General features: G+C 37.3%; 1 protein-coding gene across 6 annotated transcripts in view; it reads left to right on the forward strand.

The window, feature by feature from the left end:
* Positions 1-23899, forward strand: part of nrip1a (nuclear receptor interacting protein 1a) — a 41377-nt gene that overhangs the window by 5521 nt on the left and 11957 nt on the right. The window contains exon 2 of one of the 6 annotated variants that reach the window (XM_067365552.1): positions 18593-18823. The exons of 1 other annotated variant lie outside the window; for it this stretch is intronic. The gene's annotated coding sequence lies outside the window, so the exon portion shown is untranslated. Of the gene's footprint in view, positions 1-18592; positions 18824-22799; positions 23107-23899 lie in introns of those variants that run through there. 4 more of the 6 variants (XM_067365550.1, XM_067365553.1, XM_067365551.1 and 1 more) reach the window with 4 other exon arrangements.

Below are 23899 nucleotides of genomic sequence, written 5' to 3' on the forward strand. Positions count from 1 at the left end.
ATCCGCTCACACCAGCAAGCGCGGTGTTGTCAGAGGGAGTCGGTGGATGTATCCCTCCTTCATTATGACTTGCTCTTCGGAGGGCTTTTTTAGAAATTAAATTGGTTCAGCAATTAACTAAAAGGGGATTTTTAGAATTTATGAATGACTGAGAAGATTGATATATTGCAAGAGTGGAGAGCAGCATGTGCAATGGATGTGAGGCAGAGGTAATGGATTTATTGTCACATTGAGAGGCACATGAAACGCGGTTAGGTGCGAGAATGACCATTTCCACGTTTTAGGACCATAACGGTTAGGTGATCAGACTTGGTGGCATTGTCTTTTTGTTTGAGACTGGTTTTTGCCAGGTACTGTGAAAGAAAAGGCTTTTCAAGGAGCTCTGTGGTGGCATTACGACACGAGTGATTTCCCCGGCTGCATTTTTGTGTACCCAGTACGATAAGATATGAGGTCATGCTTGCTAGATGTTGTTAGGAAAATCTAATCCAACGGTTGCCTGCCGAGACAAAGACGGCTCTATGCCGAGCAGATCAAGAAAAAAATGCACAGCTTGAACTTAGACCTTCGAGGTGTTTCTTAAGAGTTAATTAAACAGAATTCATTACCAGGTAATCTATAACATATGGTGAGAAAAGATTATTGTGCCACCACTTTGAATACAAACGCTGGGTATTACCGTCTGCTCATGAACTGAGTATTGGGCTTTTTAGAGTTTGGATGCAGCAGGGCGGTTTGATGATATATTCTTTGTCACAGTGGAAATGTGTCAACTGGTAGATATTTTTCTGGCCTGTTTATACTGCTCTATATTTTTGTGGCTGTATATATGTGCTTATGTATTTTATTTTATTTTATTTTATTATATTTTAACAGCTTCAAATGTTGCTTATTATTTAGTCATGTATTTTTAATGTATTACTCTTTTAGTCTTTCTAACTGTTGTTAGTCTACATGATGAAAAACATATTTATTATCTAAACTATATAGTGCTTAAATAACTAATTTATGTAGTTATATACATGCACCAATAAAACCTTTAAGCATAAAGAGATTACAACAAAAAAAAAATTACACAAAGCACAAAATATTGAATGTCATCACTGTTGGGTGAGAAACCTTGTATCTCCAAAATGCTTTTTGTTTTTTTTAATTTTGTGGCTTTATCTATGGTAAGACACTTGCATGAGCCATTATAATATTATCATTTTACCAAAACCAAGCTGAAATGGAGTTACACGGTTTTTGACCAGCACATTTCTGAGAGTTTAGGATGTGCTTGTTTTGTCCATCATTAGAACGGCCGCATCTGAGGTAGTAAGTGCAGTGCATTAGATTACGTTTTCATCAACTTACAGGTTATAGCTATGAGGGCACTTAGTTTTTTCTGTCATTTGGAAAAGAATGTCATGATATTAAAGATGATGTGCTACGCACAGGATATTTAAGGCAATCAGACTCTGACAAATGCTAGACTAAAACACTCTTCTCCACTTCTCAAATACATAAAACATTAGGGCTGGGACATTAAATGTATTAATCTCGATTCGTGAATTGATTCTGAGATTTTCAGAATGTATCGTGATTCTCTCTTGAATCGATTCTGAGCTTAGTTTTGTTCACCCAAAAATGAAAATTCTGTCATTAATTACTCACCCTCATGTCATTCCACACCCGTAAGTCCTTCGTTTATCTTCACAACACAAATTAAGATATGTTTGTAAAATCTGATGGCTCAGTGAGGCCTGCATTGCCAGCAATAACACTCCCTTTTTCAATGCCCAGAAAACTACTAGAGACATATTTAAAACAGTTCATGTGACTACAGTGGTTCAACCTTAATATTATTATTAATATTAAGTGACTAGAATACTTTTTGTGCACCAAAAATAACAAAATAGCTACTTTATTTAACAATATCTAGTGATGGGCGATTTCAGAAAACTGCTTCATGAAGCTTCTAAGCTTAATGAATCTTTTGTTTCGAATCAGTGGTTCGGCGCACTTATCAAAGAGCCACGTGCACTATTGAAGTTTCAAAACACTTATGACGCAACAAAGCCTCGTTTACTGAAATCTTAGGATATTGGCGCTCTGAACCACTGATTCGAAACAAATGATTCGTAAAGCTTTGAAGTTTCATGAAGCAGTGTTTTTGAAATCGCCCATCACTAGATATTGTTGAATAAAGTCATTATTTTGTTATTTTTGGCGCACAAAAAGTATTCTCATCGCTTTATAACATTAAGGTTGAACCACTGTAGTCACATGAACTGTTTTAAATATGTCTTTAGTAACTTTCTGGGCATTGAAAGTGTTAATTATCTTGCTGTCAATGGAGGCCTCTCTGAGTCAATCGGATTTGATCGAAAATTGTGTTCTGAAGATGAACGAAGGTCTTACGGGTGTAGAACGACATGAGGATGAGTAATTAATGACAGAATTTTCATTTTTGGGTGAACTAACCCTTTAACAGCAGATTGCACTCTATGCTAGTTTTTAACCGCACGCTCAAATGCAAACGAAGAAGAGTGTTTTTGGATCCAATTTTTTTTTTTCAGTTTGAGGATCCAATGGAGATACAAAGTTTAGTCACAAGCTCTTTTTAATACTTTTTATTGGTTAAATATTTGCAAAACCCACAGACAGACATAAAGGGTAACGAATAGTAATTATTTATGAAAAAAAAAAGATGAAATGTGGAGATACAAGGTTTCCACCAGACAGCGACGATATATCATAAAATACTTCCTGCTATAATAACTACATGTTGTTATATATTATCTGATATATACTGTTACTTTGTGGTTGGGCCTTTGGCACAGAGTATGAAGATCTTTAATGGCAACATTGTTTCACTATGTTTTGGAGTCACCCATTTCATCAAATGGGTCTCTACAGCTAGTAAATGAACCTCTTATGGCCACAGGCGCTGAGAATAAGAGGGAACAACATGTTCAGCCAAATAATATGTTCTTTAAAGACATTTAATATTTTCTTGTATGCTACGCTCTGTTTTTTCTAAAGGTGGCTGGAACCAAAAGATTGTGCCGTAAAATGTGGTTGTATTGGCATCACAGAGAGGTGTTCAAGGTTTTTGAAAATGTTGAACCGTCAGAGAGTTCATGGTCAAGGGCTATTTAGCGTGAGTGTCTGGAAAGTCCTCTGGCCATGATTTGGCAGAGAGCGAGTGGTGATGGCCAGCAGATCCACTGCACTAAAGCATAAACTGGACTAATCTGTTTCCGAGCAACAGCAGGCACCCCTTCACAACACGTTCTGGGTGTGTAGTTCATGCCGTTACCCGGGGGATGCGGTTTTGTTGAGTTCAGCTCGTGGCACATTTTTTTGGAGTAGTCTGGTTGCCCTCCGTGTTTGGTCTGTGGAAGGAATCTGCGGTGTTGGAGAGACAGAAACACCAGGGACAGCTGGGTAAACATTACAGTTCTGTGTTTTCAACATGCCACTTTGATATGTTAATTCTTAGTGCTTTTGAGGTGAGATATGTAGTCTTTTTTTGTTGTGGTCATGTGTGCTTTTTTTGTTTTGTTTAAAGGTTTTATTGCCGCCTTTGCGCTTTGAGCGAAAATTGTCACCTCATTCATCACAAAGAGGCAGCTGTTTTTCCATTTGATAGTCATCAGTAAATCAGAACATTACCCTTCCCCCAAGTAGCACATAGTCGCATACTAAAGAGAGCAGCTTTCCGAGACCTTGGAAGTGGTGGACGTGGCTCGGTCAAACCATTGAGGATGACGCTATCGTCACCTTTTGTGCATGGCGTTAGACCTGACCCAGAGGGCCAGATTGTTTCCCACCAGGGTGAGATAATTATCATCCAGGCTGCTTTGGAACAGCACTTTACTGTTCGTTGTTGTATTTTTAGTGGGCATCTCCAATAATGGGGACCGAAACCTGATCCAGCTTGCTCTGTTGAGTGGATTAAGGCAGTTTATCGGTAGTGTGCCATCCACAGTTCAAGGTTGACATCCACTTTAGGAGTCAAACCAAGGTCAAGCGTGGTTTAATGAGCTGTTTTGTCAGGTCAGGACACATGATCTTCCCTCGACCAGTGATTTGGGTTAATTATGACCAATGATCTCTCTGGAGCTGAGAAAACAAGGCTCCAGGAAGAAAGCTTTGTGTCAGACGACCTGAACACATGATTTGTTATTTGTGGAAGGTAACAGCCTCAAGTAATGTGTTAGTCACTTTAAGGTGAACTGTGGTGAAAGTGATCATTATTTTCACTTGGGGTGGGTTTTATATATTATATATATATATATATATCCATTCAGACTTTTTATTTTACAAATGCAGTTCTTCTGAACTTTCTATTCCTCATAGAATCACTATGAATATTATGTATATTATTGGATTTCTTAGAAGATCCTAACTACATATTCAGGGTTGGGCTGACCAAATGTAAAAATTATGAATAAAAAATCAAAAAGCAAGAAAATAAGCTGAATATTGGGTGGACAATTCCTCCATGCATGATGAGAGCCTGGCTATTTTAATTTCTTTGCCTCAAGACAAATTAATATGACCTTAAAGTGTTTTGTGATGTACCCCACCACCAAAGTTCTGTCCTAAAATGTTCTTATGGAAAGAGGATTTTCTAAAACCCACCATTGAAAACTTCAAAAGCTTTAAAAAGGATTTTTTTTCCAAATGCTAGATGGGCAGACTGATGTGATTGTTCTTAGCACAGACCTCATGGCATTTTTTTTTTTTTTTTTTTTGCTGTGCTGTGTTCATTTGTGGCATCAGCAGAAAGGAACTAGAACACAGAATCAGAACTGCTACGGTAGGGTAGAATTATTTGGGCCAAAGTGCATAAAATGGAGGCCACTTGTTGGATAGTTAAATCTTGCTGATAGCAGAACCTTATTGTTTTAATCTGTACATAGGCTATTTTTGTAGATGTAAACATCTACAAGTTCTAGTCCAGTGATCTCACTAGCACAGTATGCGTTACATAAGATAGGATAACTTGTATTAGGAGTCCACTTACAGGCAAATCGATCTGTTTTCAAAGTGAATCTAAGGGGATTTGTGATAATCTAAAACGACAGTTACGACCTTAATACCCTTTTGATACACGTCGACGTGACCCTGTGCAAACCAGACCTCAACTCCAGTCAACTGCAGTGACACAGTTTCACAGTTAACCTCCATTTTATGCACAGCAGGCCAACAATTTTCAGCTTTTATGTGCCATTTTGTTGTTTATGTAACTGTGGTTTGTCTGACATTCATAGCTAGACGTCTCTGATTTAGCTGGCCTGTTTTTTGAAAAGATATGCACTTTTTGTGGTTTGACCTCGCTGATTAGGAGGAGATTAGAGCTGACCTGAAAACATTTGAATGGCGTAAATAAGGGCAATGATATAATTGGAGCTCGGGTCTGCTCATCCACTATCCGCCTGCTCGGTTCGTGTGGGTGGCGAGGCCAGCAAGGAGAGCTGAAGGTGATAAAACATCCAAGTTGCCTGTAAATGAGATGAAGACTGGAGCAGCACCGGGTTCAGCCATTAAAGATGTTTTATAGCAGCCCTGCGTACTCTTCCCCTCCTGAGGTGCACACACGTAAACCTATCTATCAAAGGGAATTGACCTGCCTTTGAGTGATCACGTCACAAGACCTGCTGTTGTCATGAAAACATTCGCATGTCCTTCATGTACACAGCAACACCACTCGATTAGGGTACAAAAGATATCTGATGTGTTATTTGAAAAATATAGTTCCATAAAATGTGATTGCGATCACTCAGATTTTGAAATTTTGAACAAATGTGGAGCTTCAGTAACAACACTGAAAACGATACTAATAAGTCCCCGATACAGATGCGAAATGTGTGAACTGGTGTGACTTTTTTTTTTTAACAAAATTAGGCCAAAACTAAGTTTTGGGAGTTTGAAACCTCTTGCAAAAGTGGGAAACTACCATTGGTCTGTGGCAATTGTATAATGGGTAGGTTTTGTCTGGGGCAAGTGGAAATTTTCTCCGGTTAATTTCTTCTGTTCAGTCCGTCGAGGTCAGACGTCTGCGACTAAAAACGTGAACACACTTTAGAGTTGCTTTATACTAGAAATTACAGTTGTAATTCTAATTGAAAGCTCTTATTTATGTTTAATACTGTAACGCTGCTTGTTTTATCGGAATCTGTTGTAAAATTTGATACATAAACATGACGCGACTTTACTGAAGTGTCAAATTGAAGCACTCATGCAGACATATCCACATCCCTATGATTGGATGCTTTCTTAACAGCTGTTTTCTCACCGCTGTCATTTTTGTTGTTTATTTTGTTATTGAACGGAAAGCACATAGTTACATATTCATCTAAATGCCATTCGCTGCAGTGTGGGCTGCCATTGGGATGCATGCTAACGGTAAACCGCTGCTTAGGTCTTTCAAACTTCTTTTTACCCCTAAGTAAAGAACGAAAAATTACTTTGTTGTGAGTATATCAAGGCCTTTTTAGTGTTTAAAACCGGAATTAGGTTCGCAAAAAATGTTGTTGTGGGCTAGCATCCAACAAGTTATTAGCACACAGAGCTGTCGTATTTCTCTTTGAGTGATATTTATTTCTCTATCAATCTTCCACACTGTTCCCAACCAATCTGCCTGTATTCGGCGGATGCCCTTGTATGCCCTCGGTAACAGCGGATAGTGAAGCTGCCCTCTGAGCTCGTGGAACAAAGCAGAAAATAAAGTTGCTGCCTGCAAAGTGCTGCAGTGGGTGGCTTTAACATTCCCATCCACTTTCAGCTCCCGCTAACCTTGCTGAGCTCTGACATCATCCTGGAACAATGTCAGATCCATGTAGATGAATATAATTAAACAAGTGCTTATCATCCAGCCGGGAAAAGTTTAGTGGCAGGTCAACCATGTTTGCCTCTCTTTCCGCTGAAGGTCGGATGAGGGTTAGACAGGCAGTTTGCAGGCTGGAAGGTATGTGAAAGACATAAAACATACACTGTAGACCAACACAAGTATCTTTTTCAGAGCACAAAAAAATCTATTTTTACACTAGCTTGTTATTTACATTGAGCTCTGTCGGGCCAGACTATATTGGAAAAATTGAGTACCAATGTAAAATTTACCACAGTAACCACAGTTTCCTCATATTCCACAGTTAAAACTGTAAAACAAAAATGAATTAATATGTGATCTCTTTTTTGGATCATTTGATGGCTAACAGAAGTAACTATGTATTTTAGTGAAAACTATGGTGGCAAATAAAAAAAGAGTAAGGATTAATGAATTATATGGCAAATTGTGAATATATCAGTATGTAGCATATATATCAATATGTAAATATATATCACATATATCAATATGCTAAAAAAAAAGTCCAGATAATTTAATACCAGACAAAAGCGTTGAATAGATATTACACAATGTAGATGACAATATTTTTTTATTTCCATATCGGTGAACATAAACCAATCACTGTCAACAGTTCACAGTAATGTTTTGCAATTGATTTTGTCATTCTGTCTGTGGTAGACCTGGGCTGTTTACATTAGACATGTTTGTGGTATTCAGTCTGCAATGTTTTAAAATTGATGGTCTATGTAAAGTACTGTCTTTGGTTGTTTGTCAGCATCTCATGCCATTAGAGTCACGTTTAATACATTTTGTTGAAGTTGAGAGTAGTTAAATTTAAAATAGTTAAAGTAACAAGTCGTTAAAAAAACAACATTTGGCTTTTGTTACATTCTCCGCACTCCATGAATGTGTCCTGTGTGAACAAAAAATTACCTTTTCATTACCTAAAAACATGAGATGCAAAATTGTTACATTTTTGTATACAATGTATTGAAATGATATTATAATCATAATTATTTTTTAAAATTGAAATACTGTTGATTTTGCCACAAATATAGCCATTGCTTGTGATATCACGTTAAATCATAAATGAATAACTAAATAAATGCTCTATATTAACGTCAAATGTATAGCCTTACTATTTACACAAGATTTTAAAGGGTTAGTTCACCCAAAAATGAAATTTCTGTCATTTATTACTCACCCTCATGTCATTCCACACCTGTAAGACCTTCATTCATCTTCGGAACACAAATTAAGATATTTTGATGAAAAGTTTTTTCTATCCTCCATTGAAAGCAACGAAATTAGTACATTAATTTGTCCAGAAAGGTACTAAAGACATAATTTAAACCGTCAGTGTGACTACAGTGGTTCAACCTTAATGTTATGAAGCGACGAGAATACTTTTTGTGCGTAAAAACAAAACAAAAATAATGACTTTATTCAATTAAGGTTGAACCACTGCAGTCACGTTGACTATTTTAACAATGTTTTTACTACTTTTCTGGACATTGAATGTGCTAATTTCGTTGCTTTCAGTGGAGGATAAGAAAACCTCTTGGATTTCATCAAAAATATCTTAATTTGTGTTCTGAAGATGAACAAAGGTCTTACCGGTGTGGAACGACATGAGGGTGAGTAATAAATGACAGAAATTTCATTTTTGGGTGAACTAACCTTTTAACGTGCATTAGAAAGAAAAACATTAACATGCAGTTGACTTGTAATAATTGATGAGTTGAAATCGAAAATTGTTACAACTAGGATTTGCAACCTAACCAGTGAGTAAACGTGGCTCCAAAATGAGGCAACCTGCCACGGCTAAAGCCGTGGTGTTAGGTCTCAGCTTTGAATTCTAGCGAGTTCCAGCGAAACCATTTGCTTAAGATAGCATGAGGCACAATATGTTACTTAATAAGGCAAGGGATTTTTAGAGTCCTCCGCCATTAGCTGCTGAAATAATCTCCTCCCTGAATGGGAAAAGGCAGCAGTGAAGGGAGTAAAAACGAGTGCACTGCATAGCCTTTGGATAGGAGCAGTATTTAATTAAGATCAGCCTGTCTCACATACATGCTGGCTGATAAGGGCTCCAAAGCACATCTGGCAATATGAGAGCTTGATCTCTCTTCGCTGGGGTTAATGAAGGTGGTCTCTGCTGAGTTATGTGATAAAACTCAGCTGAACTTTTCTTTTGTCCAGTAAAAAAAGTGGAAGACTATATGTGACCTATTTTCTCCAGCACAAAGCAAAGAGTCCCAATGAAATAAGTTTAAAGGGCTTGGAATGGAATCTTGTGGAAATAGAATTACATTGATCTGAAAGGTTATTACAAATATAAATATGGCATTGATTCAGTACTCTCTGTATGAAACATTTCTACATAGTAAATCACTATGGCAATAGTGGAAGATATATTTAATATTCTTCATATATTTGCAAGCAATGCAAATTATGATTTTGCAATGATTTTAATGTGCTTTTTATAAGAGGGTGAATGACATGACGTGCATATTTTTGTGTCCAAGTGCATTATTTTCTTTTAAAATAATTTGATAAATTCATGACTTGTATCACTTTATTCTATAAAACTTATTTAGTTTGAATTTATCTTCAGTAGATTTTGATAATAAATATTATTCTATGTTTTGGTATGTTTAAATCCCCAAAATGTCAGGTGGCGCAACCATTCTCACAAATGAACAGACTAAGAAAACTATTTATAATTGTATTTTATGGCATTATTTTATGTTTGAAACCTTTCATAAACAAATTTCATGAATATGACATCCAAGTAGAAGCCTGTTCAGTCAGTCAGGTGGTGCAACTGCAATGAATGTCCCTAAATAAATAATGCATTTAAGCTAGGATTGTCTATTTCTATTCTATTTTTTTTTTATTATTATTGTTCTAAAATGTTGGCTTTAAGATATTTTACACTCAATTATGATAATTTTTTAAAAATAATTTTAGATGCCACTATCGTATGAAGTAAAGGAAAATCAGTCACACTTTATATTAAGTGTCTTTAACTACTATGTACTTAGATAAAGAGACAGTTAGGTATGATGTACTTGTTTATGTTGTTTTGCAAAACAATAATTGCATTGTATCAAGTGCTGCTACTGAGGTGGGATACGGGTAAGGTTAGGAGACGAGACGTTTGGTGGGTTTAAGGGTGGGTTAAGGGGTAAGGGAAGGGTCAACATTGTATTAATTATAGATGTCATTACAGAAATTAATTACAGATTTAATATTGCAGATGTTTTAACTTTAAATCAACAAATAATAATTCAAAATGAACAAATGGCTGAAAACTAGAGTGTGATTAGTTATTGTATTGAATGCATTTACTGATATACTTGAATTATTTTTTAAAAGTAAAATTGGATGCTAGATACTAAATACCTGGCCACTTTTAATGCAATAATTATAAATTAATATGAATAAAATACACAACCACAAAATAATAATGTGTAAGGCACTGGAGACACTTTGAAGAGTTACTTTGCTTATATTTCACTTATATGTATTTTAGAGTTAATATTCAGCAACATTACTTTTTTTAATTAAAATTTAAATTTAAATAGTCATTTAATATTCTGATCATAGAGAAAATGCATAAAAGAATGTATATGAAATATGTAATAAATATTTTTTTAAATTCTCAGATGCCTTAAAAAATAATAATTCCATAAAAAGTTATTTTTATTTGTTATTCTACTCAATTTCTTTACTTTTTATTTAAGCCATGTCACCCCGCTCTCTGGATCGCCTCTTATGGCCCGTGATGTTGACCTTAGTCTTAAAGAAGAAGACAGGCTAACTAATCAGCCTTTCCATTTTGCCCATGAACGTAACCTCTGATCTCAGGGTCACCTCATCTCGGTCCTTATCAGGACCCCTGGCAGTTGTTCAACATGTTGCCTTATAAGAAATGGATACCACTCTTCTCAGATATCCCTACGGAGTATTAAGGGGTAAGAACAAGGATTTGTCACGGTATATACCTGCACTTGAGTGATGTGAAAGGCAAATGTGTCCTAGCATTCCACTGACTTGTGTAAACTTAGCTTTGCAGGCCAACCTGCATGTGTTGTATTTTCAGATAAGATATCTGGCAACATGTTTTCAGCCATACCAGGCTGGGATGGTGAACAACGCTGAATCCCGTCCCCTCCTGATCACCCTCCTGAGGTTAATCTAAAAACCGCTCTGTGCAGGCTAAAGCACACCCAAGTGCAGGACAAGAACAGCTGGGTATCAGTGGAGCCGCGATTGGCAGGGTGTTGGGTTTCATCTGCCGAGGGGGTCAATTCTACTTCCTCGGAAGGGGGCCCGGGCCTCTGAGAATCTGTCATCGTTCACGTTGTAAACGCTCTGCATGTATCTGTTTTTGACCTGCCAGAAAAAGATCCCTATCAAGGGTGGACATCCAAGAAGTGTTAATGCAATAGCATTCGGAGTAGTTCAACCATGCATTGAGGTGGCAAGTTGTAATTACATAAAGCGGTGTATATTTAATTAGTGAAAAAAAGATACAAATTGTATTTCTTAGCTGAATTTTTAAATGTTATATTTTTACACAATATTTTTAATTAACTTATTTTTAGTTTAACAACTTTTTGTACTTGAATTCATTTTTTATTTTATTTTTTGTAATGCCAATCAATCTGATTGATGTTTTGATGTATTTGATGTAAGTGATCAATTTCTTTCGAAAACCAGAAATAATATTTTTAGGCCAAAATTTTTGTGGTGGAAAGGGATACACTGCAAAATTCATGTGCATCCTTTTGTAATAGCTTTATATGGCATGCATGTGGCATGCGACTGTTATGGATGGCGTTCAAATTGGTGCAGCGCTACATCAGTGTGCAAAAGCTATCTGACCTCCTTTTAAGCATCCTTATTCTTCTGTTCCCCCCCCGTTTCATCTCTTAGAGTAGACGATGCACTGCCTTCATATTGCAAATCATATCTTTGGCTTGACAAGCAGATAACTGTGCGATTCCACTGTGGTGTGAGGTTAGAGGTACACGGCTCTATGAAATTTTTCATCACTGGGAATGATAACACAGGCGGCCATTGAAGAAAGGCAGGATATTTGAGATATCTATCAGGGTACCGTGAAGGATTTTTTTTTTTTGTCTTGCAGCTTCAGTTCAAGGACGCCTGCAGGCAGCACGACCCTCGCTGTGCTTCTGACGTGACTCAAGGTCACGCACACTCACCCTCTGACATTCACTCACTACAGACAGAGAGGAAGAGTGTGTGTTACTGAGCGAGAGAGTGGGGGAAGGGAGGGAGCGAGGATGGGGTTGCAGTAAAAGTCATCTTCCCCTGTGTGCTCTGAGTAAACAGTTCACTTTGCTCTGTGTGAGCGCAGCCAGGGCCTCATTTGCTCAGCCGTTTTTACTCATCTCTCCCATTTGCAGACAACTTGAGACATGCTGTTCTCTGGCTGCCTCTCGGTAGGACCGTTTGTCATGTCAGGGGGTTTTATTTGACTTAAGTATGAGTTATCTCAAACTCGGCTCTGAAATTAATGCACCTTTAAATTCTGTGCCGTTTCAAGCCTTTATAGTTCTTTTATGTGATCAGTTCTGAGCACTCAGGATATTGAGACGGCATACGCTTCCATTCTCTGCTAAACGGATGCTGTTGTTATAATATAAGTAGATACATTACGACATATTGTATATTGATGATCTACCCAAAACTACATATTTTCATAATCGACTCGTCAGAACAAAGCTTTATATTATTAGCCTGGTTTAGCATGTCTGCCATAAGCATTTCTTAAAGGGTTAGTTCACCCAAAAATGAAAATAATGTCATTTATCCCTCATGTTGTTTTACTCCCGTAAGACCTTTGTTCATCTTCGGAGCACAAATTAAGATATTTTTGATTAAATCCATTGGCTCAGTGAGGCCTCCATAGACAGCAATGCCACTGAAAATCTCAAGAAAGATACTAAAACATATTTTAAAACAGTTCATGTAAGTTCAGTGGTTCTACATTAATATTATAAAGTGACAAGAATAGTGACAAAATAGTGACTTTAACAAAATCTCGTGATGGCCGATTTCAAAACAATGCTTCGAAGCTTTATGAATCTATTGTTTTCAAAACAGCTGAAATCACGTGACTTTGGTACTCTGAACTACTGATTCGATTCGTAAAGCTCCGGAACAGTGTTTTCTGTTCGACCATCATGAGATATTGTTAAAGTCGTTATTTTGTTTTGTTTTTTTGGCGTTTTAAATATGTTTTAGTACCTTTTATGGATCTTGAGATTTTCAGTGGCATTGCTGTCTATGGAGGCCTCACTGAGCCATCGGATCTAATCAAAATATCTTAATTTGTGTTCCGGAGATGAACGAAGGTCTTACGGGTGTAGAACGGCATGAGGGTAGGTAATAAACTACATTATTATCATTTTTGAGTGAACTAACCCTTTAATGGTTGTTCACATGTGTACTTGTGGACCAATCGATGTAATTGTAGTATTATTTATATACTTATATAGTGTTTATTAATAGTTTGAATTATTTTTACTTTTTAGTTTTCATTTTTAGAATTTTATAGAATCTTTTTAATATTTATATTTAGCTTTAATTTATTTTTATTTCAGTTTTAGTTAGTAATTTTAGCATGTCAGCTTAGTTATTTCAGTTCAGGCAACATTTCTAAATTTCATTTAAGTTATTCATTTAATGTTTACATTTTATTTCAGCTTTATTTCAATTACTGAAAACATTTTTAATAGTTTTAGTTAACAATAACAATACTTGAATTGTAGACTCAACTGCTAGAAAAGAATAATTTTAGATTCAATTTTTCTTACAAAGAAGTAGCAAATTACTTTAAACAACATTTTTAAAACCAATTGGAAGCTTCTGTCACCCAGTTGAATGAACATGCAACTGGTAAATGGTAATCGTATCATGGCTAGCACCAACTTAATTCTGTTTGGAAAATGTGTTAGGACAAGCAAGTGATCTTTGTCATCCAATTAATATTCATGAGGCAAGCTAAATGTTTATATTATTTCCTCACCACTTTTCAGATCATTTCTACTCCCCTTACTATTAGCATGCCAAAGCACACTAAAACCCCTCTCAAGGAAGTTTGAGGTTTCCATCCTTCGAAGTTATCATTGTAAAAAAAAAATATAAATGCTAATTGATTAGCATAGCATCAAAGTTGCTGATGACTAGCCAACCAAAGCTATCTGATTCAACCCCTCTAAGTACAGAACATCGATTAACGGCAGGCATGACAAGGACATGTTATTGTTCATAAGTGTTTCTGCTACTGTTTGACGCTCATTAATAAATAACAAAACAGAAAATAGGACAAGAGGATAGAGGGAGGGAGAACAACTGTGTAAACGTAGCTTTTAAAGAGACAGGCCTGTCAAAGGTTTGCTGACTCGTTTAGCTTTGTGTCTTGACTGTTATCACCTCCCCATTAAGTTTTTAATCCAACTTCATTTCTGCTAATTAGCAACTGTAGGACTGACAGGCCTTGCCATGTCCATCCGTCTGTGTCAGGACAACGATTTGCCTCTCCTGAGTTGTGTTCATTACTTTTGTCTTTTTCAAGTCCTTCAAAAGTGCTTATTATTATTTAAGTCAAACCAATGGAAAGTGTACCGTCAGCTCTTTTGGGAGCGCGCCGTAGTAAAGAGAGCAGGCCAGGAACACAGGAGAGACAGTTGGAGGTACATAAAAAGCCCATGTGCTGTGGAGGCCTACCGCTAGCTGCTCTGTGGGTAGCCAATGCACATTTTAGATGTTGAGTTACAGTGACGATCGGAAAAAGTATTGCTGCTTCCCGAGGCTTTATGATGATTTAATTTAAGAGTGGTTTGTTATTATTTAACCTAAAAAGTGGTGTGGTGATACCATCTGTGGTACTTTTACTCTATACTGTATATTATGTACTAGGGTACAGAACTATTATCATATTCATATACCATTGTATTTATATTAGACTTCAAAGCACTTATATAGAGTATATAAGATTACCATGTCATTACTAGTGTCAACTACAATCAAGTTGCTCTTAAATTAGTTATATTATATGTATTATATATATATATATATATATATATATATATATATATATATATATATATATATATATATAATCGGTGCATCCATTTAACATTTGATATTGCATGAAGAATGTCATGAAGAAAGCTGGCACCTAGCAGGAATGAGTTTTTAAATTTAGCAGATGGTTGGTAGTGTATTATTCATGGCACCTCCATGACACAAAAATGAAAGAAACCTGCTTATGTAACTTGTCAACACATCTACATCCAGTTTCACTAACAGTGTCGACTTTTAGCCCTCACAGAATTCCTTACGTGAGGTAGGGGTGGGCGATATGACCAAAATCATATATCACGATATGAGAAATTTTATTTTCATGATAACGATATATATTATGATATACGTATTTTTGCTTTAAATAAGGTTTTTCTCAATTCCTCAGTTCTTTTTCATCTGTTTATTTTGACTTAATACATAAATGACTCTGATTACTTGCAAATACATGTCCCTTTGACACGTAGGTATGTGTATTTAACGGTTCAATCCCAATACGGCGGCAAAAAGCACTGTTTAGTTCTCACACGCTCTATGAGCAGCGATAGAGACGATAGTCCAACATCTCTATTGGTTGACAAATTTCTACCGGTTAATCGTGTCTATATTGCCCACCCCTAACGTGAGGACCTATATTTGATGAACCCCTGGATCTTTGGAAATATGAACAAGTGAAATGGCAGATAGGGATTTGTTTTTATGTTGATGAAATGCCTGTAAAGGATTTACTGCCCATTTAGTAGTATAACGTGGTGTGTTGACATGCTTTTAAATTAAACATATGGTCATAAGGGATTAAATGTATTGCTCAGATTGGAAATATTACAGCATTGGTATTGCATTGTTTCGATGTACTGGTTGCATATTGAATCATTTTGAAGTTTCGCAATAATAGATGCAGTTTCAAGTTTGTTCTTATAAGGACTCAAGGAGTTTCTTCTAGTCTTAAGTTGACAGTTGACTCTGTCCGGTCACATCCTTGAAAACTCTCTGCTCCTTTCCTCTAGACTTATGCATTTGGCTCTGATGACTGCAGAGACTTTACTGTGTTAATAACTTCTCTCTCATCTAGGGAAAAGGCAGGGGACCCAGGCACTGTCTTCCTTTTAATGTGCTGGCTTTTCTTCAATCATTTAATTAAGAAAAGGAGCGATTATTCAGCCTCGAGTCAGCTCCTTCTCCCTTCCAGCGCCTCATTCATCTCTGATTAAACTTGTAGCATTCGGTAACTGTGCTTGCCTGTTCTTTCTGGGGCATGTGAAACAGGAGGAGATTGTGACAGTAGAGAAAAGAGGAACCTGAGGTCTTTAAACAAGTTGCAGGATAAGAAAATGGTCCCCTTTGGTCTCTTCGTCTTGATAAAGGCTGGGCTTGCAGCTGTGTTATCTCTTTATGCGTTTAAGTTTGGGTTGTATCTTTTCATGCAGCATAACCTGTCTGAGGGGTTTGACACATAGTTTAACCCTCCTAATTAAGGGCTGCCCTCCGCCTCATAGGAATTCACTAAAAAAGACTGGGGTCGTTTCTGTAATAACAAAAGTTAGTTAACAAGATTATGTAAAAGTACAAGTTTACATTAATTTTCACCTGGTGCTTAAATAGATGTTCACAAACAGAAGAATCATTTACCCGAGAGGGTAGTCGGCTGTGTTTTCTGTAATGTTCAGTATCAGATGGTACAAAACATTGACCAAACATTAATAGTCATTATTTACAGTAGAGTTGAAAACTGAAGTGTTGCTTAAACACCAAATAAGCATATTAGAATGATTTCTAAAGGATCATGTGACACTAAAGTCTGGAGTTTAGTTTTCTGGAGTTTATTTCATTACAGGAATATATTGTTTTAAAATATTTTAAAATGTTACTATTTTACTGTATTTTGATCAAAAGGTAGCCTTAGTGAGCACCGACCTCAAACTTATGAACTTATGGATTGGTGTATGATTTTATTATAGATTTAATGATCAAGTTTAACACAAAATTGACTGCTTAAGACATCTTTAAGATATAATGGATGTTTGCCTAACTGTGCTAGGGATGGAAAAGAAACTCAAAAGATTTCCCTGTTTTCTATCCACCTTATTCCTGACGAACCTACTGCGTTTTGAATTGTGGGTGACACTTCCGGTTTGGGGTACTTCCATTCAAAAAGACTAAAACGAATCATTTCAAATCATAAGGTTGCACTACAAATAACGCTTATCCCTTAGTTTCCTTCATGTCTTATTTTCAGACATCATGAGATTAACGTAACGCTTGGTATTTTAACATAACGTTATAACAAGAATATCTATGGCAAGAGCTCTTTTCAGTCGCTGCGTTCTTTTCCTCATGATTATTTTCTTTTGCATTCCGCTGTAACAGTATGAAAAAGGACAACATATACTGCACATTTGTGGTCTGTTCTCCCGATTTAATGTACGATATGTCCCATTAATAATTCATTGGAATGCACAAAGAATCTCTTGTGTTTCTCCTCAAATCCTCACGTCTCTTTCCATGTTTGTTTTCACAGGTAAATACAATTTATTATCTTTCAAAATGGCGGAAATCACTTTTAAATAGTATCACGCAATGCTGAAGTTCATGAACATATTTGATTAAGGCAACATAGTTACATAATACAGATATATATTACTACAGTGATATTTAACCCATCCGTTATTGCTGTGGAAGTGCGCTTTTGGGGTTATTCATGGTCTGTTGAAAGTACCTTGTTAATGCTTTTACACTTTTAAATGTCCTTTTAATGTTTGATGTTTGAAGGGTGAGTAGAATAATGTACCCAGTTAAAAAAAAAAAAAAAAAACGTATTATTGCGTTCATAGCAAGGCTTTCACTGACTGTTTACATCTTAACGGAAGTTACACCCATAATTTGCGCAAAGAGTCATGGGCGGAGGAATGAAGTGGAATAAATTGACCTCCTGAAAGTCACTGAATAGTTAGCTCTTAGTGAAAGTAGATGGTAGTTAATATTACACAAATGAAAATGAGCTGGTGAAAGATTCTGAGGATTTTTTTTAATATTATTATTATTATTATTTATTTGATTGTTTTTTGGTTGTTGTGAAATTTAATTTGACATCACATATTTAAAATGACATTTGAACTTGATCACCATTCATTTTCGCTGTATGGAAAATATTTTTGAGTAAGGCTGAGGTTGAGTGGTTCCATCGAATATCCACTTGGCATGAATGACCATGACGCTTCCATTGACAGTCTTGTTTTCATTATGTAGATGTGTAGCAGTACCTCTATGAACTATTGCTAAATGCATTCCTGTATCATTAACAGACCCAAGCACACAAATGCAGAAGGTATATAGGGATGCTTTTCCAGCTAAGCACTATTAACAGTTGAGGTGCTATAATTCGAGTCAAGTTCCTCAGCCGAATGTGACAGCGGTTGTAAACGGACCCCACGAGAGGAATTCCTCCGGGAACAAAGTAAGGGTTAGAGAGCCTTGCTCCCGTCTCCCTCTGCTCTAGGGTGGAAATGGTTAACATATCACTGTAATTGGCACCCGCAGCTGCTTGTCCTCTCCACAAACAGGAGGGGATGATTTTTCCCCCTGGCCTCCCCCTCTCTTTCTCCCCTCTCCTCTCTCACTCTCTTTCTGCAGCCTCTGCTTTGTGTGACAGCTGCCTAATTGGGCATTCTCCCCTCGTAGCGAGGCTGCCTCCTCCGGCCTCAACTGCTGACGAATGGCAGCGGATTACAGATGAGGACACGATGACCCGTTCGACCTTCCCGCAGCAGGGGGAGCAGAGGGAGGGGCCTGACTGGCCGGGCCCGTGCCCAGAGCCTCAGGTCACTGGAGGATGAGGTCGTGAGAAGGTGGAGGATCTGCCAGGTGGCCAGTGACAGAGTGTCACATGACAGTAGCTTGATGTCAATGTGTCAAGGGTAGACCGGTGGCACTGCATCCTCAATAACACTTGCACGGGTGCATGCATGCACGGTAGATTTCGTGTTAATCCCCAGCTCTCAAACCGATCGAAAGCATCAGACGGAGAGGCAGTGATATTTTTCATTCTCTCACTCTCATTTACATCCGTTTTTTCTTCTGCTGGGCTCGTAATCATGCTCATTATGCTCAGAATGGTCTCCTGGGTGGGGTTTATAATTATATACAGCAGAAAGATATATTAGATAAAAATATATCTAATGCTGTTGTGCCTTAAATCTTATCTGTGTGTGTAACCTATGCATGTTAGTAGTAGAAATTTTGGGATTTTTGGATGTTAAAATTCCATCCATCCATCCATCCATCCATCCATCCATCCATCCATCCATCCATCCATCCATCCATCCATCCATCCATCCATCCATCCATCCATCCATCCATCCATCCATCCATCCATCCATCCATCCATCCATCCATCCATCCATCCATCCATCCATCCATCCTTCCATCCTTCCATCCTCAGATTTATTTGTATCAGTGACCATATCCTCAAATATTAGCATTTTTTATTTTATTATTATTATTATTATTATTATCTGTATCAATCTGATTTGGATATTTTAAAGCAGGCTTATATTGTGGCCTATTTTTTCCACTTCAAACGGAATACTTTTCTCCCCCCTAGTATTGTGGCCGGTGAATTTTTTTTACCGGCTGTAAATATTTTTTACCGGCCATGAAACGGCAGTTGTGGCACCAACATTTTAGATACCAGTGAAAATTCACAATCTTCAGGTACAGAAATTGAATAAAGTAATCAAATGTATAGTCTTCACTGTATAAATTAAACATCTTTATTAAAGTAAAAAAAAAAAAAGTTATTTAGATAAAAGTAGTGTAGGATTTTTATATTTGTCTTTTGTTGTTTGATTAACATTAACGACACAGACAGCAGTGGGATAATTAGGCTGTTGTCACTTTAAAGGTGCCCTAGAATCAAAAATTTAATTTACTTTGGCATAGTGGAATAACAAGAGTTCAGTACATGGAAAAGACATACGTTGAGTTTCAAACTCCATTGCTTCCCCCTACTTATATAAATCTCATTTGTTTAAAAGACCTCCAAAGAACAGGCGAATCTCAACATAACACCGACTGTTACGTAACAGTTGGGATCATTAATATGTTCAAGCATTAGACAAGGGCAGCCAGTATAACGTCTGGATCTGTGCACAGCTGAATCATCAGACTAGGTAAGCAAGCAAGAACAATAGCGAAAAATGGCAGATGGAGCAATAATAACTGACATGATCCATGATATCATGATATTTTTAGTGATATTTGTAAATTGTCTTCCTAAATTTCGTTAGCATGTTGCTAATGTACTGTTAAATGTGGTTAAAGTTGCCATCGTTTCATACTGTATTCACGGAGACAAGACTGTCATTATTTTCATTTTTAAACACTTGCAGTCTGTATAATGCATAAACACAACTTCATTCTTTATAAATCTCTCCAACAGTGTAGCATTAGCCGTTAGCCAAAGAGCATAGCCGCAAACTCATTCAGAATCAAATGCAAACATCCAAATAAATACTATACTCACATGATCCGATCCATGCATGCAGCATGCATGACGAACAACTTGTAAAGATCCATTTGAGGGTTATATTAGTTGTGTTAACTTTGTAAATGCACTGTATTATAGTCGAGAGCTCGGGAGGGGGCAGGGAGCGCAAGATTTAAAGGGGCCGCAACCTGAATCGGTGCATAGTTAATGATGCCCCAAAATAGGCAGTTAAAAAAAATGTATAAAAAAAAAATCTATGGGGTATTTTGAGCTGAAACTTCACAGACACATTCAGGGGACACCTTAGACTTATTATATATTACAAAATATTACATATTTTGAAAAGACGTTCTACGTAGGGCTGGGCGATATATCGAATGCTTTTGTCACGCGCATTTTGTCAGTAAAGCCGGTTCCCTGATTACCGCTAAATCGCCATCACCTGCTTTCAAATGAAGCGGCATTTAATAGACAGAGCCGCTCCATTTGAAAGCAGGTGATGGCGATTTAGCGGCAATCAGGGAACCGGCTTTACTGACGAAATGTGCGTGACAAAAGCATTCGATATATCGCCCAGCCCTAGTTCTACGGCACCTTTAAGACCTGCATGGATCCAATATAGGCTACTGATACTGTACATGCGTTTTCTTTCTCAACTATTACGTTCACTTAAGACATAACCGACCAGCGCAAGAAGACATGAAAGAGAGCTCAATTCAGTATTCACGCGCTATCTGAAGTGCAACTTTATGGGCGCGCGCTTCAGATGTTCTTCTTGCACTTGAATATTTAAATTGACAAAGTTTTAACTTTCGTGATGATACAGCACTGTTCCGAGCATGTGATCACGTTCATGTTCTCACAACATTGCATTGTTAATTCATAGAAATGTTACCGGCCAACTGGTGACTGATACGGTTTCATATACTCACCAACACCAATTTTTAATACATTTTAGGCCCTATGTGCATATATTTTGTGCTGTACATGGTTTTGATGCCTGATCTTACTTGGCATATAAAAACAGTCAGAACAATAGATTAGATTTATAATATACAGTCAAACCAAAATTTATTCAGACACCTTGAACATTTCATTCATTAATACAGTTTATTCACTATAGTTTATAAAAATGATAATAAAATATGACAAGATCTCAGAGTTAAACTGAAAGACTTATCTTAATTATGTCAGATAACACTTAAGCAAAACATTGTCAGGTCAAAGTGTCTGGTTACTGGTTACTCCACTGTATGAAGAATTTTTTGGGTATAATATGTCACAGTTTGCTTTATTTTGCTTTCCCCACTTACATAAATGAACTATAGTGTCCTGCACCCACTAGTAAAAATATATAAAGATATCAAAAATGTCTGAATAATTTTTGGTTTGACTGTATAATCATCATCTTAAAAAAATCTGTCGGTTATCAGCATTTTTGAAAAATCTTGTTTTTATTTATTTTATTCAATACCTGCGGCATGTTGCTGATGCAACAAGATTCGTTTTGTTCCATTTCTCGTTTTTTCTCTTTGAAATGTGCCAAAACAAAACTCTTAAAATAAAGTTAAAATAGCTGTGTGTATAAATAGCAAAACAACAGCTGGTATTTAAAGACACTAGGCTAATGACTGTATTTTTCTTAATGCCAGCACCTTGAGAATTTCACAGGATATGTGCAGCAGACTAATGATCCAAATGAGCCCTTTCCTTTCCAGATCATTTGCTGCACACATTGGAAAGCTATTGGTTAGACTTTCCTCTGTTAATAAAAAGGTGGAAAAAAGAGGAAATTCTATCACTAACCACTGCAAGGCAAGTTCAAGCTGTAAAGGTCTTGTCTGCTGAAGCATTTCAGCTTGGCTTAGCATTCTTAGCGGACTGTAGTAGTCATGAAGCCACGACCAGTCTCTGCTCCACTTTACCCACACACACACACACACACACTCTCTCACACTATAAAAGCCAGTGTGCGGTGACAGAGCGCAGCATCTTCTAAGACACAAAATGCAGGCTGTCAGAAGGGCTGGCGGTGCCTTGTTTCTGTCACGCTGCCAAGATGCAATATCACTCAGCTGAGGAAGAAAGCCGTCAGTTGTAAAATATGATGAATTATCCCTATTCGGCAAAGAGTGGGCTGTCTGTGGGCGTGTGGCTTTCTGTGTGTACGCGAAAGTACGTGAGGGTGTATAAAGAAGAGGCTACGCTTGTGTGTGTCAGTGTGTATTGTGTGACTGCGCACCGACGGCGTGGTTGCGGCACACATAAGAGTGTGTGGGCGAGAAAAAGAGTGAGAGAGACCAGCCACGGGGTTACTACAGGTTTAATGGCGACCTTGTTGTGCACGCACTTAGCTGCTTTCAGTGTTGAGTTGCTCAGAGCGAGTGTCTAATCCCCCACCCGGGTGCTCGCACACTTGATTAGTGGCCTTGGTTATCTGCCTAGAGGACAAGCCGCTGCCCCCCCTCCTTCACTGGTCAGGGCCAGGGCACTGAAGGGTGTCAACCCAAAAGAAAGAAGAAGGGAGAGACAGAAGGAGAGAGAAGAGAGGGGCAGGATGTTGTTGAGGTGTATTAGTATTCAGACAAAGCCTTACAGCCCGTAGAGCAAATTGATTACTACACTGTACCTGTTCTTGGTGTCACTGCTCCGTAAGAAGGTAAGATTGTATATTGTATATGAGTTTGGGCATTGCAGAAATATCTCTTCCACATTGTTGGGACCCTTGTGAATTTGTGAAGTTGTTGATGAGTTTGATAACTTAATATTTTCTTATTTTTCTGCTTTTATAGATTCATTTGTGTGAAAAGTTTAAAATGTTTCCATGGTTTTAGGTTGTTGAAAATGAACTTCTAACCCCTAAAAGAAATAGGTTAAATGTGTTTATGAACACTCCAGCCATATCTGTGCTGCAGGGATGACATTTTTTTTTGCAGGCCAATAGGATATTTTTAAAGAATTAGTTCACTTTCAAATAAAATTTTCCTGATAATTTGCTCACCACCATGTCATCCAAGATGTCCACGTCTTTTTTTTTCTTCAGTCAAAAAGAAATGAAGGTTTTTGATGAAAACATTCCAGGATTTTTCTCCTTATAGTGGACTTCAATGGCCTTAAGACGGTTGAAGGTCAAAATTACAGTTTCAGTGCAGCTTCAAAGGGCTTTAAACAATACCAGATGAGGAATAAAGGTTATCTAGCGAAACGATCGGTCATTTAAAAAAAAAAAAATGTAAATGTATATGCTTTATATAAACAAATGATCGCCTTTGTAAGTGCTTCTGCCAAAACCGTATTTCTGTATTCTTCTAAAAGTTTACGCTGTATGTCCTACGCCTTCACTATTCTACTTACAAAACAAACGCAGCACCAGTTACCAACGCCAGTGTAAGCTTTTTGAAGAATACGGAAAGCGGAAGCACTTACAAAAGCGATCATTTGTTTATATAAAG

The sequence above is a fragment of the Chanodichthys erythropterus genome, chromosome 17, assembly GCF_024489055.1.
Source record: "Chanodichthys erythropterus isolate Z2021 chromosome 17, ASM2448905v1, whole genome shotgun sequence".
NCBI classification, from domain to species: domain Eukaryota; kingdom Metazoa; phylum Chordata; class Actinopteri; order Cypriniformes; family Xenocyprididae; genus Chanodichthys; species Chanodichthys erythropterus.